Genomic DNA, 14802 nt, shown 5'->3' on the forward strand with positions numbered 1-14802 from the left:
GATTGTGTTTTGAAATGTGAAAAGAACATGAGATTTGGGAGGGAACAGGGGACAGCAGTAGAATGACATGATTTGGGGCTGCATTTCCACCCAAATCTCATCTCAAATTGTAATCTCTATGTGTTGAGGGAGGGCCTGGTGGGAGGTGATTCAATTATGGGGGTGGTTTCCCCCATGCTGTTTTCACAATGGTGAGTGAGTTCTCATGGGATCTGGTGGTTTAAAAGTGGCACTTCGTCCTTCACTGTCTCTCTCTCCTGCCGCATGGTAAGACATGCCTTACTTCACCTTTGCCTTCTGCTATGATTGTAACTTTCCTGAAGCCTCCTAGTCATGTTTCCTGTTTAGCCTGCAGAACTGTGAGTCAATTAAACTTCTTTTCTTCACAAATTTCACAGTCTCAGGTAGTTCTTTATAGCCAGATGAAAACAGACTACTACAGCATGCCACAAGATCAAGGACCATCTCTTTCTATTTTGTTGCTCTGCTATGCAGGGCTTCCACTCTCAAGGTCACCTCATGGTCTAATCTGGCTGCTGCTGCTCTGGCTATCATGCCCATATTCCAGACAGCAGCAAGGAGAACAGGAAAGGAGAAAGATACATTCCTCTCTTTTAACTCACACTTACATCCCACTGGTGAGGACATGCTATAAAACCACACTTAGTGAGATGGATATGGTGGCTCATGACTGTAATTCAAACACTTTGGGAGGCCAAGGCTGGAGGATCACTTGAGGCCAGGAGTTTGAGACCAACCTGGGAAACATAGCAAGACCACATCTCTAAAAACATTTACAAAAACAAAAAACCCACACTTTTCCTTCTAAGAGAAGCCAGGACAGGGAACCTTTATTCCAAGCTACTCTGTGGCCAGCAAAGAAATAAGAAGTTCTTCCACAGGGAAGAAGGGGAGAGCGATTATTGTGGAAAGACTGAGGTCTTTTCCACACACATCCAGACTGTGATTTCATTGATATTATTGCTTGGGATGAGATTAGAGTATTTAAAAGTTGAGGCCATTGAAAGAGAATGATTAAGGACATTAAGTCCAGGTAACAGGTGGGTGTGGTAACCATCGCGAAGGCAGGAAGAAGTGTTGAGCGTCTGCATTACTCCAGGATCTGGAGTTGGTACCATTAGCACAGCTTCCTTCCTCCTGCAAAGGAGGCAAGCCCAGGCTTAGAGAGGCTGGGCAGCTGGCCCTGCTGCCTCTAAGGCCAGAGCTCACACCCTCGTCTCTTCCCAGGATTGCAGCAGCCACTGACCCAGGGCTCTCCCAACAGCACGGCTTCTTTCTGGCCCACCCTCCACCACAGAGGCTGCAAAGATGGAGTCCTCCCTTTCCAGCTTCCCTCGCAGCTTGGGGTGTCCCAGGGACCTGATGTAAGCATTAAAGCATAAAACAAGGTAGGGAACTTGGGACTGTCATTGATATTGATTTTGACTCTGGATTCTCATTGATTTCAGAACCACACATGTCCTCAGAAACTAGCCACAGGCTGCCCGGCCGCCTGAAAAGAAACTCATCCAGCAAATTCAACCTTGAATTATAAAAAGGAAAAAGTGCCAAGTGCAGTGCTTGACACGTAGTAGGTACTTAGCATTAATTTATGCTTATAAATATTCCACACCAGGGCATTCCAAGTGTATTCATTCTTTCCTTAAATGCATTTAATGCATGGAAAGACTTAGACTAGTGCCAGGCATAGAAAGTACTCCCTAAGCGTTAGCCACTATTCTTATGATTATCATGGCATTGTTGGGATTGTCATCATTCATTCATTCAACAAGCATCTCTCGCACCCCCATGTGTGCCGTGCACGGCCTTGGCACTGTGGAGTCGGCAATAAAAAAGGCAGAGTCTCTGCCCTGCTGGGAGCCCAGCCCCTAAGTGATTCATCCCACACTTAATGAGCTTGAGTTGTGATTCATGCCAGGGGCCCTGAAAGCATGAAGCAGGGCCACTGAGCTTACCCGGGGCTTCCCTGGGGAGCAGCTGTCATGAGTTGAGTCCTCAGGAACCAGCTGGAGTCTGCCCAGCTAAGAGTGGAGAAGAGCTCACAGAGCTCCAGAGGCTCATCCAGGGCTGCTCAGCAAACCAGGCATGAAGGCCAAAGACCCTCTGTACTGGCGGCCTTAACCAGCTTGTCGGGCCTCGGCTCCCAGGCCCAGAGTTTGGGACAGGGCCAGGCCGGCTCAGAGCAGGCCAGGCCTTGGCAGATACTTGTGTGCTGAAGGCAGGGTAGCGCTGCCTGGCTGCCTCCCTGACCTCCCAGGGCATCTCCTTTGTGTGGCAGTACTGTCCCCCATGCCGAGCCCCTTGGGATCCAGTTTCTGTGGAGGCCAGGCTTGCAAAACCCAGGGTATTGTTCTGTAACAGCAGGCTCTGGGGTGGGTTCAATGAAAATCCAGCCCTGCATGGATTCTAACCTGAAAAGAATTATGTTACATCAATAGATGGTGCCCATAATGTGCCAGCATCCAGGGCTCTTAATTGACTCGGGCTTAATTAATGATTGGGAGAACATCCACGGACAGCCCGAGGCTCCAAAGGGAGGGGCAGGGGATAGATTAATAACATAAAGGACTGGATGGAGACACTCCGTTCAACTGCTGCTAGACCCTGTGTGGAGCTGGCTTTGGCGTGTGACAGTACAAAGTGGGATGGGAAAATATTTGATGAGAAAATGCCTCATCTTACGCCGAGAGGACCTGCTCCTTCCCTGCTGCTCAAATCAGAAGTTACAGCTTGAGACACATCTGCGCCTGCCTTCTCATCACATTCAGTGAAGACACCCACTCTAAGAATCCTAGGACAAAGTGACCCCGAGGACTGGACCCGTCTTATCCTTGATAGTTTGGAGACTCGTTGGTTTTTGTTCCCAAGGAATTCTGCACATTTTCTTGGAGTCCTTTCTGTGGTTTCTAAGATAATTTAATGCAAGTTCTGTGAACATGTCTTTGGAATTTTATTAGCATGCCATGAGGGTTAGTTAAGAATTCCATAGAAGCTGGGGGACTCTTCCAAGTAAGAATTCCATGCTGTTTCTGTGAGAATTCATTAAGGATCACATGGCAACTCTGAGAGATTTTCATGAAAATTCATTGAGAACTCCATAGGTCTTCTATGAACATTCCCTCAGACTTGTGGAAAAATTCTACGAGAAGGAAGCACAGATGACATGAACATTTTAGGAGCAACCGAAGGAAGTGCAGCAGGACTTACGGGCGGGCTTATAAAAGATTCCACGAGGCTACTTTGCAAAAATTCCATCCAAATGTTTCAAGAATTCCAGTAGGAGTTCTTTGGAAGCGTGTCAGAGCCTTAAGCACATCCACGGCAGAATTTTCTGCAGGAATCGCCACTGCCTTAGCACTACGTCCACATGTGTCAGAACCCCGGCTCCAAATCACTGATCAGGGAGGCTCCCTTGAAAGAGACTCCTACTTTCTTTTTCTTTCTTAGTTTCATTTTTAAAATTTCTTTTACTAAAATGAAAATCAGTTTGTTAGAAACATACTCTCTCTGGATACCTGCTGAGGGTTAGAACACAATGAATAACTGACTATGGAAACATACCACAAGGAAATGGAAGAGTTAGGACTACTCTGAAGAGGAAAGAGTCTTCAAATCTTTCCCTATGAATCCTGTGAAGAATGTGTGCTGATTGACAACATTTCTCACATGGTCTGGTGTCAGGGGCAAGAACATGGGAGTGGCGGCCAGGAGTCCCTGGTTCTAGTTCCAAGTCTGCCATGAGTTAATGGCATAAGCTTGGGCCAGTCTCTGGGTCTCAATTTCCCCTTTTGTAAAATGAGAATTTTTTTTTTCAAGGGCCAAATGTCCCATGTTTATTTACATATGAAATGTGTTTCATACAGTTATGATGGATGGAGTGCTTAACACCCGACAGCAGCAAGACCTTTCGAGGAACTGAACGTTGACTACAATATATCATGCAAGTATCTATATATACACAAAAGAATTCCTTTTCTTAAAAAAAAAAAAAAAAGTACAAAACATGTTCAGGGATAAATACAAGGTATAAAATGCAAAAGAAAACACAAAACAAAACCAAAAAATAGAACTCTCTCAGAGAACTATAAACAGAAGGGACAGAAGAGTACCTCTGCTGCATTTTAATAAAGCAGAATTACCGGCATTAAATATACTCTTGAAATGGCTGAACTAAACCCGGGTGGCTCAGCGCTTAAGGTAACGGCCAATTGCAATACACAGGCAGTTGCATTGATAAGTCGGTGGTTGAGGTTGTCCAGTCCTGACTCTAAGCACCAGAACGTTTGGCAGTAGCATCCAGAACAGGAAACACTAACTCTTTTGACAGTAAAGGGTTAAGTCTACTGATTTTTTTTCTGTCAAGAGCCAGAGAAATGCTTGATATTCTTAGTTGTGTTTCTGTAATAGTTAATAAATTACATGACAAAAATATGACTATATAAATCTATTGGTCTAACTACGTATTTGTAACTTTTATAGTAGTCCAGCCCTTTCATTATTTTCCCTCCCTGTGCTCTTAAAGCCAGCCTTGCAGATCTGCCCAGAAAACTAGTCCCATTTTTTTCTTTTGAATAGTTTTCCCCATTCCTCAAAATGGAATTGAGGAAATCAGCATTCCTTATTAGATTCCTGGCTTCAGTTTTTATTCACGGCTGGGAAAGGAGTGACCTTCAAGGCTGCTTTAAACACCCTTCGGTGTGGCCTGAAGGCAAAGGCACGCCCATACTGGAGTGCAGTTGTCTCAAATGTGAACTCACTCCCTCAGGGCAGACACATCGAGGAAGTGCTAAGACACTTAAAAGTTCCTAGTGTTTTTGAGACCCACAATTACTTACAATTTATGTAGTGAATTCTAAAAATTAAAAACACTAAAAAAGGCATTATTTTAGCCTGTAATTTGTTAACCCATTCAAAATCCAAACATACAAAATAGTTTATTTGAATTCAGGAACTGCCCCTGTTACTAAGAACACTGTTTTAAAGAAACGGTACAAAAAGAAAAATTCTAACCCAAAGCAACTCAGATGGTTTTCCACTAAATACTGACATAAACATGTAACAAATAGTATAAAAAGTTATTCATTTAAATATATACAAACTCTTTTAAACTCAAATACTGTTTTAATACTTACCGAGGATATATACCACGAGCTGAAGGAAGGTACGTTGAAAGAGACTATGTTGCAACATATACTGTTAACTCTATTATACTGCAAACTTTTTGTAACAAAAATGTCTTTTTTATTCCAATGTGGACAGGGATTTTTCCCCATGGAGCATGTGTGGCTATTTCTCAGCTGAGCTCATCCTTTTGGATTTGATGAAGGCCATGCCGTGTGTCCGCATGTTGACTATTTAAGGCAGCTTCAGTTTCAAAGGTTTTTGAGCACACTTTGCACTTTCTGTCTGACATGGTGCCATCGGGGGATTCATCCTCATGGCTGGGTTTGTTCTCCTGTTAGTTATCATCCCCAGCCCCATTTTGCTTGGACACTGGCTGAGGTTCCCTTAACCTGTGTACTATGAAGAAGTGCCTGGACAGAGAGATGTGACACGTGTAGCAGAGACTACACTTCCGGCACTGGTAGGAAGAACCATCCGATTTGTGCTGAGAGATGTGTTCATGGAACTGCAGCAGGTTTTCAGTGGAGAAGCTGTTTGGACTAATGGAGGCAAGATGGTGCACTTCCGGGTTCTTCATCACCAACTTTTCCCGCGTCCACGAAAATGCAGCCGGCACCCAGGAAGGTGCAGACCAACCGGGCATGCACCAGGTGACATCAATCCGAAGAGACCAAGATTTACCTGGTCGCACCTACCGAACGCCCCCCGACACGCCCGTGCCCGGCCTATTGCCCTTCCACTCCTAGAAAAGCCGCTCCCGGCAGACGCCCCGTGGGGACTGTAGGAACTCCGTCCGAGGGCTCCACCGCGTGACTCTCTTGGCCTCCTTTGCTGGAGGCCGACAGACCTCTCCCTACCCACCTACTTCCCTGAAGCTGGGTGACCAAAGAATAAATTTGCAGTTTTGCTCCTACCCTTGCCTACTCACTGGTTCTTTTGTGCCCGCTCTGGTGGTCTTAGAAAAAACAAATCAGAAGCCACACAGGGCACACTTGTGGACCTTAAAAACATTGATTTTCAGCTTTTTTGGTGGTTGAATGATTGCTCCTCTGGGAGGCCTGAACTCCAGAACCGGCTTTTTCAGCTTCCACTTGGGACTGGGGACCTTGGTGTCTTCTTTTATTTCTGCTTCCTCTTCATTGGTGGCGTCTCATTTCTTTCAGGTCAGGGTCCTTGATGCCATGCTTCAGCTGGACGTGCTTCTTCCGCATCAACCGGTTGGCAAAGGTACGTCTGGAGTCTGGGCAGTGTGAGCAGACATACACTTTCCTGATGCCTTTGTGCGTGATCCGGTTGTGCCGGCACAGGCTGTGGGATGAGCTGAAAGGCTTGTCACACTGGTGGCAGGGGTGCTTCTTCACTTGCTTCCCATGCTCCTTCCTCACGTGGGATATGTACACATCTCTCTGCGTGAACAGGCGGTCACACTCCCAACACGTCCACCCAGGACTGGCCACTTTCTTGGTTTCCATCGAATTTTTCACAAGAGATGGAGATTTTTTTTCCAATTTCTCTTTCCCAGTCATGGATTTCGTGTCCTCTTTGTTCTGATTTGCTGAATTTTGAGTTGCAGGCTTAATGCTCAAAGGCAAGTTTAAACCCAAATTTGGAGGCCCTTCAATACTTTTCAATGTGCCATGCATATACTTGATATGGTCCATCATAAGTTGCTTCTATGCATATAAAAGAGAACAGTCTGGACACTTGAAAACAGATGCCTTCTGGTTTTCAATGTGTTGGTCAAAGTGGCGATACAGCAGGGTTTGCAGGGTGAACACAGTGTCGCACATGGAACACTTACATATTATTTTTGGTTCTCCTATCTTGATGCCACGATGCTGAAGGTAGGCGTGGGAATGTGTGCTTGGGGCAGACTTAAACGCCATTGGACAAATAGGACACTTGTAGAAGACTTCACAGTGAGAACCTTGAATGCGAGACTTCAGAGCAGCCACATCAGAGTACACAACATTGCAATGCACACATCGAAAACCAACTCTTCCTGTGTAGTGCAGACAGTTCTCAGTGACATGGGTCTGGAAATGCACAGAACTGCAGAAGGCACCTGCACTCAGGGCAGGTGTAGGGAGATTTGTGCTGACGGATTCTCTGGTGTGATACATAAGGGCACCGGATTGGAAGCAGCATCTGGCAGATGGTGCAAGTCTTTTGTCCACTTGGATCTGCAGCCTGCTGGAAATGTGTAGCCAGTGATGTCTCGTCCTAGAAGACTTCATTACACTCCAAACATTGTAGACTATGTCTACACAGTTTGGAGGGGCCTTCAACTAGAGGCATGGCTGGGGTGATGGAAGTGCTTGAAGGAGCCGATATGACTGTCCCAGTTATGCCAGACTGAATTTTTGTGAGAGTGTGTGTGCCGGCTCCCACAGGGCTCTAAAGAGTGGAAGTTGAAGTGGAAGTATTGCTTGATGGAGAAACTATCATTTGATCTGCTGGGACTGGCTTTAAAATTAAGTGGGAACGTTGCATTACCATCCCTTTCTCCTTATGCCCATGGGCATGGGAAGGGAGGCTGCATTTGTTGTAAAAAACGAGGTTCTTTGTACAATGGTTGCACGTTACTTCGATGCGCATGCTCCGTCTATCGGAGTGCTGAGTCAGACTCTTTTCAAGTGCAAAGGAGTCCCCACACTCCAAGCACTTGTACCCACGTGTCGGTAATGTGATCCCTGCATTGGCGGAAGGACTGAGGTTTGGGATGTAAACAGGGGCTGGATTGACACTGCTCAGCACCTTGTTGAAAGCTTCCATCACAGAACTCTGCAAGGACGACATCACCTGGACTTGAGACACATTTTTGGGGGGTTGAGAGGCTGCTGAGTTGATTATTGCCTGCTTTATTTGTTGCTGAGGTTTGGTTAGCACTTGGTGGAGTTCAGAGGTGGCCTGGGCACCCTGAGGCAAAAGGTTAAGGTTGGCAAGGTGCACAGTCTTTGGCACGAGTTTGGCGTTGGCCAGGCTGGATGCCAGCACCATGACAGTTTACTGCTGGATGGCATTGGCGGCTTTAATGATGGCACTGCTGGTGCTCAGGACAGAGGCAGCAGATATGACCCTGACTTTCACCGTGGTGTTGTTAGCGAGCTTCAAATTAATGACTTGGGATTCTACCGTCTTCACAGTGGACTACTGGGAGGAAAACAGCAGCCACAGGCTTGATTGTGACCTGTTTGAGGGTGAGCTCTGCAGGGGAAACTGACCACGTGGTCATGACCACGGACTGGAGAGGCACCCTGTGGGGAGAGGAAAAGACAGCGACAGATGCTAGAGACGAAAGAATGGATGTCACAGAGGCTATCGGGGACTCCATCTGCTCGGAAGGTTTCTTCCCAGAGTCAAGATCCACTTCTGGCAATACCCTGGTCACTGTTGTCTTGATTTCCCCAGAAGATGTCTTAATGGTTTTTATGCGAACTTTGGGGATTGCTGGTGTGGACCTTGCAGGAGAGGACGGGGAGCCCTTGCTGCTGTTCTCACTTGAGATGCTTCTGGGACTATCCAGTTGCTTTAGGGGTGGTTTTTTGTTTTTTTTTTTTTTTTTTTGGTCCACTCGATGAGATTCTGGGATTCAGGAGACTTGTCGGCTGCTCTCCGACTGTCATTTACTTCTTTTGGTAACAGGGAGGATTCCCTCAAATTGGCCACTGGTTCTTTGCAGGAGTCTGAAGCCGCCTTTTTAGGGCTGAGAGCTGCGATGGCAGCAATGCAGGATGACTTTGTCTTCATGGCACAACACCAGGGAGGCCGGTGTCATTCTTGTTGGAGCTCGGCTTCCCATCCAGGACTCTGTTTTCCAGCATTCTTTCAATTTATCCTCTGCTTTTCTGACTTTAAAAGGTTCATAAACACTCAGGTTTATAGATTTGGCTTCTGCTTCTCTCTTAACAACTTTGTTTTTCTCCATATTGCCTGATGTAGAGAGCCCCGTTTTGCTGGAGTTTTCCCCTCCAAGTGCCTTCAGCGTATCGTAGCCCTGCTGGGGAGCCGACCCTGTCAACACGTTGGACCTGCAGCTTAACACGTCCTCCTTGTCAGGGGGTCATCCACCTCCGTCTTCTCATCGTCATCAAACTCTTCAGCACTGAAGATCGGGCTAAACTGACTGAACGTCAAGTCTTTCAGAGTCACCTTAGGGGCAGGCACGTCTCCTTTCAAGGACTTCACTCCATCTTTACTGTGACTGTCGAGGGAGGACGCTGTGAGAAATCCATTATGTAGGCCATCGCCAGTGGGGTTACGGCCGTCTTTCTCCCTGCCCTCGACCAAGTGGATGTTCCCAACATTCTTGATAACACTGACACCCACGTCGGAAGATGATGGTGTGTGGGAGTCATCGTCCCCCTGAGCGTTCTGCTTCATGCGGCTTTTCATGGTCATTGTGTCCAGACTCAGTAGCTGCTTTAGGATCGACCGTATCTGGGATGTCAAATGCTGCCAGGAGGTCATCAAAGTCTGGGGTCTTCATATGCCTCAGGGTCATGAATTTGAGCAGATGTTCTTGTGAACCCTGACCTTTTGGAAAGACTTTAGACCAATGTTCAGTTACTGTCACACGGCTGCATTCTCAACAAATAGGAAAGGGTTAAAAGTAGCCCCAGTCAACAGGCCTTTTGGCCTTCATAATAGTCAGAAGCATCCCCAACATCCTTTAGTAGCGTCTGAAAGAAAAACCACAAAACAGAACATACCCCTTTCCCGGGGTTGGCCTTCGCGGAGGTCAAGCCCGGGCGTCTGGGCGGCAGCTCCTACGACCTTTGTTGAGTGCAGCGCCGCTGGCGGCTACTGCTGTGGCTGCTGCTGCTGTGGTCCGAGCGGTGGCGGCGGCAGGAGTGGCTTCCATGTTACGGGCGTGTCATCTGCGTTCCTGCTGCCGGGGTCTGTGTGTGCGTGTGCGGTGGAGCTGCCTCGCCGAGCGTCTGGCCCAGGCACCGCGGCTCCCGTAGCACTGCGCTCTAGGCCTATGGCTGGGGGTGCGGGCCTGGGCGGCGGCGGCGGCCGTAAAATGAGAATTTTTAGACTGGGAAATCCCCATGGACTCTTCCAATCCTGACAGTCTGTGGTTCTGCAAAGTAATAATGATGGTGCTGGTAATGATGATAATGGTGGTGATGGTGATGTTGGTACTGATTGTGTTGGTGGTGATGGTGGCGATAATACTAGTTGTAATGGTAGTGATGGTAATGATGGTGACAGTGATGGTAGTGATGATGACGGTGGTGATGGTGGTGGTGGTAATGGTGGTAGTAACAGTGGGTTATGGTGATGACTGATGTTGCTGATGGTAGTGATAGTGATGGTAGTGATGATGGTAATGATGGGGGTGATGGTGGTGATAGTGGTGACGGGATGATGGTGGTAGGAATGATGGTGGTGATAGTGATGGAGATGATAGTGGTGGAGGTGGTGGTGATTGTAGTGATATTGATGATGGTGGTGGAGGCTGTGGTATGTGATGGTGGTGGGGTGGGGATGATGGTGGTGGTGATGGTGATGGTGGAGATGATGGTGGTGGTGATGATGGTGATGGTGGTGGTGGTGATGGTGATGATGGTGGTGATGATGGTGATGGTGGTGGTGGTGATGGTGGTGGTGATAGTGATGGTGATGATGGTGACAGTGGTGGTGATGATGGTGAGGGTGATAATGGTGGTGATGGTGATGGTAGCAATAGTGATAATGGTGATGGTGATGATGGTGGTGATGGTGATGGTGGTGGTTATGATGGTGATAATGTTTGTGGTGATGGTGGTGGTAGTAATGATGATGATGATGATGGAGGTGGTGGTGGTAACAACAGTAATTACCATCCCTGAGCATTTATACTACTGCTGTGCTCTTCTTAAACTCCCATATTCAATCATTTGAGATAAGAACTATATTTATCTCTCCTAGTTTATAGAAGAGGAGATTGAAGCCCCCAGAAATTTGATGGAGGTCACATGGCTGATAACCAGCAGATTTAGCATCTAATCCATGATTGTCCTACTTCCCACTTCTCTTAGGCACCACTCCACACTGTTTCTTCTACCATTTGCTGCTCTAATCTTTTGACTTTCAAGGAAGTTCTCCAATGTATCATGCAAAGTACCTGTGACAGCAAAAGCCTCAGGCTGCCTGATTTGTTCACGCTTTGTAAACACCTACTTTCATCCCTCATCCCTGCTCCATCATGATCTGCCCTTTTGTTTGCTCATCCCTGATCCAAGATTCCAATCATGTACCTCTTCTCCCATGTGGTCTATCCTGCACACACCAGGTGAATTTCTTGCAAGTGATGTTTACCATCACAAAATTCTTATGCTCAGAAATTTTTAGTGGATTCTTCTAGTGTGAAGGACTAAATACACTAAGCTAAACTTTTGAAAGTCCCTTAGGGCATCCTTCTAGGACCTCTAATATCACAGTGTCTGTGATAGCTCCTTAATGCCCTGGGCTAAATTCCATCTCTGTGACTTTGTTTATGCACATACTGCCTGGAATGCCTTCCTCCTCCTTCTCCATCCTGCTTCTTCCAAAAATGAGACTTACTACACTACTTTAATCTGCAATCTAGAGCATTCACACATTCTTCTTCATGGAGTAGCACGACGGACTCAATGCGTATTATTTGGACAGCTCTTCTCACACTGAATGGACAGGGCAAATCACTAAAAGTGAGGACCACATTGTATCAGAGCCATGCAGATGTGGCCCTGCTGCTGACCAGCTACATGATCTTGGGCAAGTGACTTTACCTCTCCTAGCGAGTTTCCTCATCTATCATAAAATGAAAAGGAAATAATATAATCTTAGTGGGCAGAGGTATTGTGGAAAATGAAATGAGAGAACAGAAAGATCTTCCTGATAAGCTTTAGAAGTTGTAAAGACAATCAGGATGTCAGGCACGGAGCACACTGCCTGGACTGGAAAAGGTGCTTGGGAATGTGAGTTGATTGTCCTCTCCTACACATCCTCAAGCACACAAGCACACTGTGGGGCACATGATGCTGTAATCATCATTTAAAACACCTGTGCTCTGGGCATTGTGCCAAATCTTGGCATCAAGAGCACTTTTAATCCTTTTTGTCTCCTTTAATTGTTCTGATTTTTTTCTGCCAATATGCCGATGTGACAGCAGGGGATACTGAGGCTTACAGACAGGATTCAAAGCTGGGTTGGCTCATCTGAATCTTAGCCCCTTGGCTTTGCTGCCCTTCAGCAGCACACACTAAATAGCCATGTGCTTCTTTTCTTTTTTTTTTTTCTTTCTTTTTTTTTTTTTTTTTTTTGACCAGGTCTCACTCTGTCACCCAGGCTGGAGTGAAGTGGCAAGATCATGGCTTATTGCAACCTCGACCTCCCAGACTCATGTGATCTTCCCACCCCAGCCTCCTGAATAGCTGGGACGACAGGCACGTGTCACCACAGGGATACTTTTATTTTATTTTTTATAGTGATAGGATTTTGCTATGTTGCCCATGCTGGTCTCAAACTCCTGGACTCAAGTGATCTGCCTGCCTTGGCCTCCCAAAGTGCTGGGGTTACAAGCGTGAGCCACTGCACCTGGCCGCCATGTGCTTCTTGACCAAGCAAACTTCCTGGTTCCTCAGGCCTGGAGTGCCTCCATGCACACAAATGCACCACATCCTGCTCCTCAGGGAGAGTTTGTGGTTTGTGCTTGTGCGGGAAATGGTTTCTAATCAACAACAGTAGAGGAGGCAGACCTACAGGTCAAATTTAAATGCCCCTTGTTATGGAGGGGATGGAAATTTCCGCATGGTTTTACAGGGACGGGGTATATCAACAGCAAGGCCCTTGGAATCATCATCTCAAAGCTAAGGAGAAAGTCAAGGTTGATAAGGAGCTTAGGCCTTTGATTTTGATGGAAAAATGGGTTCAGAGAGAAGGAGTGATTTGCTAAAGCTAGTGGCAGGGCTTGGGGGAATTCTGCAGCCTGATTCCCTGTTCACTACACATCTCGCCCCCACCTCTCCTGTGTCCCACTCCCTAGAGGCCTGGCTCTCTGTCAGGACTAACCTGGCCATCTTCTCCATGTTCTAATGGCAACGGGTGATAGTGTGACATTTTACACTTCCCAGCTACCATTTTCTGTCACTTTTATTTATAACATCTTCACCATGTTTCTGGCCTTACGCTCAGTCTCCATGAAAATTATTGAGCAATGAAGGAGTTGAACCATGAAGGAGACAAAATCATTGCTCTCTCTAAGAGTTGTAGTGACACATGGCCAACTTAAAGGAGTATAAAAATCAAACAAATAGGACTCATTTTTCTCTGACATAAGAATTCTGGAAATAACTGGTCCAGAATCCAGGGCTCCTTAGGACCCAGGACTCCTCAACTCATTGGTGCCACCATCCATAGCCTGCAGTTCCTGTACTCTTGGTCACAGGGCAGACGTCCTCCACCCCCACCATCATAATGTCTTTCTGAGCAGGAAGAAGGGGTAAATGTGAGAGGCAAAAAAGCATATGCAGTTGGTTCATCCCTGTTTAAGGTCTTTGCTAGAAAGATATTCCCCATACATCCCATTGGCTACTGCAAACTGCAAGAGAGGCTGAGAATTAAGTTTGTATTTGAGTTGGTAGACTGCAGCCTCCAAGTAAAACTGTAATGCTCTTAAAAAGAAAGAAGGGAAGTGGATATTGAATAGACTACCAGCTGTCTCTGCCACAGTGGAGTCAAAGACTTCCTAAAATTGTATGCAAAATGAGGAATATATACATGTGATTTTCAGGGAAGAGAGTCTATAACATTCCTTAAATTTTCTATGGGATCCATTGGGTTGAGTACCTCTGGTCCAAATAAAGATCTGTGCAGCAACAATTCTAATAGCTTAACATTGGTTCTTCATGCCCACACCCAGTCAATTTCCTCAGCATTATCAGCATGGGAGGCATTAGGAAAAGGATGCAAGGCTCCAGGGCAAGGATTCTGCTTTACCAGCCCAGAGCTTCCATATCACAGCTGCATGACCATGGGAATTCCCATAACCCTTTTGAACCTCAGTTTCTTAGTCTATTAAAAGGGAGGAAAAACCTACCTCAAAAACTTGTAAGAGGATATTTCTGCTTCTTGCATAGAAGTAGGAACAGGAACCAGATTTATTCTCCCTCCTGAAACAAATAAAAACCAAGACAAAGCATGTGAAAACTGGTTTTCAGATGTTGGCCATCAGGCAGCACAGGACCAAAATCCTTGAGAAAGAGAAAACAAACAAGGCTGCAATTGCCCAGCCTGTTGCTGGAAATGGAGACCATTTCCTGAGATCAGTGCAAGGAGGCTATCTTAGTAAGTTTTATCCTGCTACAACAGAATACCTGAGACTGAGTAGTTTATAAACAACAGAGATTTATTTCTTACAGTTCTGGAGGCTGGGAAGTCCAAGATTAGGTGGCTTCCATCTGGCGACAGTCTTTGTACTGGATCATCCCATGGTGGATGGCAGGAGGGCAAGGGAGGGTGAAAGAGAGCAAGAAATCAAACTCTCAGCCTCAAGCTCTTTTATAATCAGCACTAATCCATTCTGAAGAATGGAGCCCTCACAACCCAAACACCTCCCATTAGGCCCCATCTCCCAACACTGTTGCACTGGGGATTCAATTTGCAGCACATGTGTTCTGGGCAACACAT

At 46.4% G+C, this 14802-nt stretch overlaps 1 pseudogene; it reads right to left on the reverse strand.

Moving 5' to 3' along the window:
- Positions 1 to 5307: 5307 nt before the first annotated feature.
- LOC104657711 lies at positions 5308 to 9649 on the reverse strand (annotated as a pseudogene).
- Between the last annotated feature and the right edge of the window lie 5153 nt (positions 9650 to 14802).

Source organism: Rhinopithecus roxellana, chromosome 2 (assembly GCF_007565055.1).
Source record: "Rhinopithecus roxellana isolate Shanxi Qingling chromosome 2, ASM756505v1, whole genome shotgun sequence".
Classification (NCBI taxonomy): Eukaryota; Metazoa; Chordata; class Mammalia; order Primates; family Cercopithecidae; genus Rhinopithecus; species Rhinopithecus roxellana.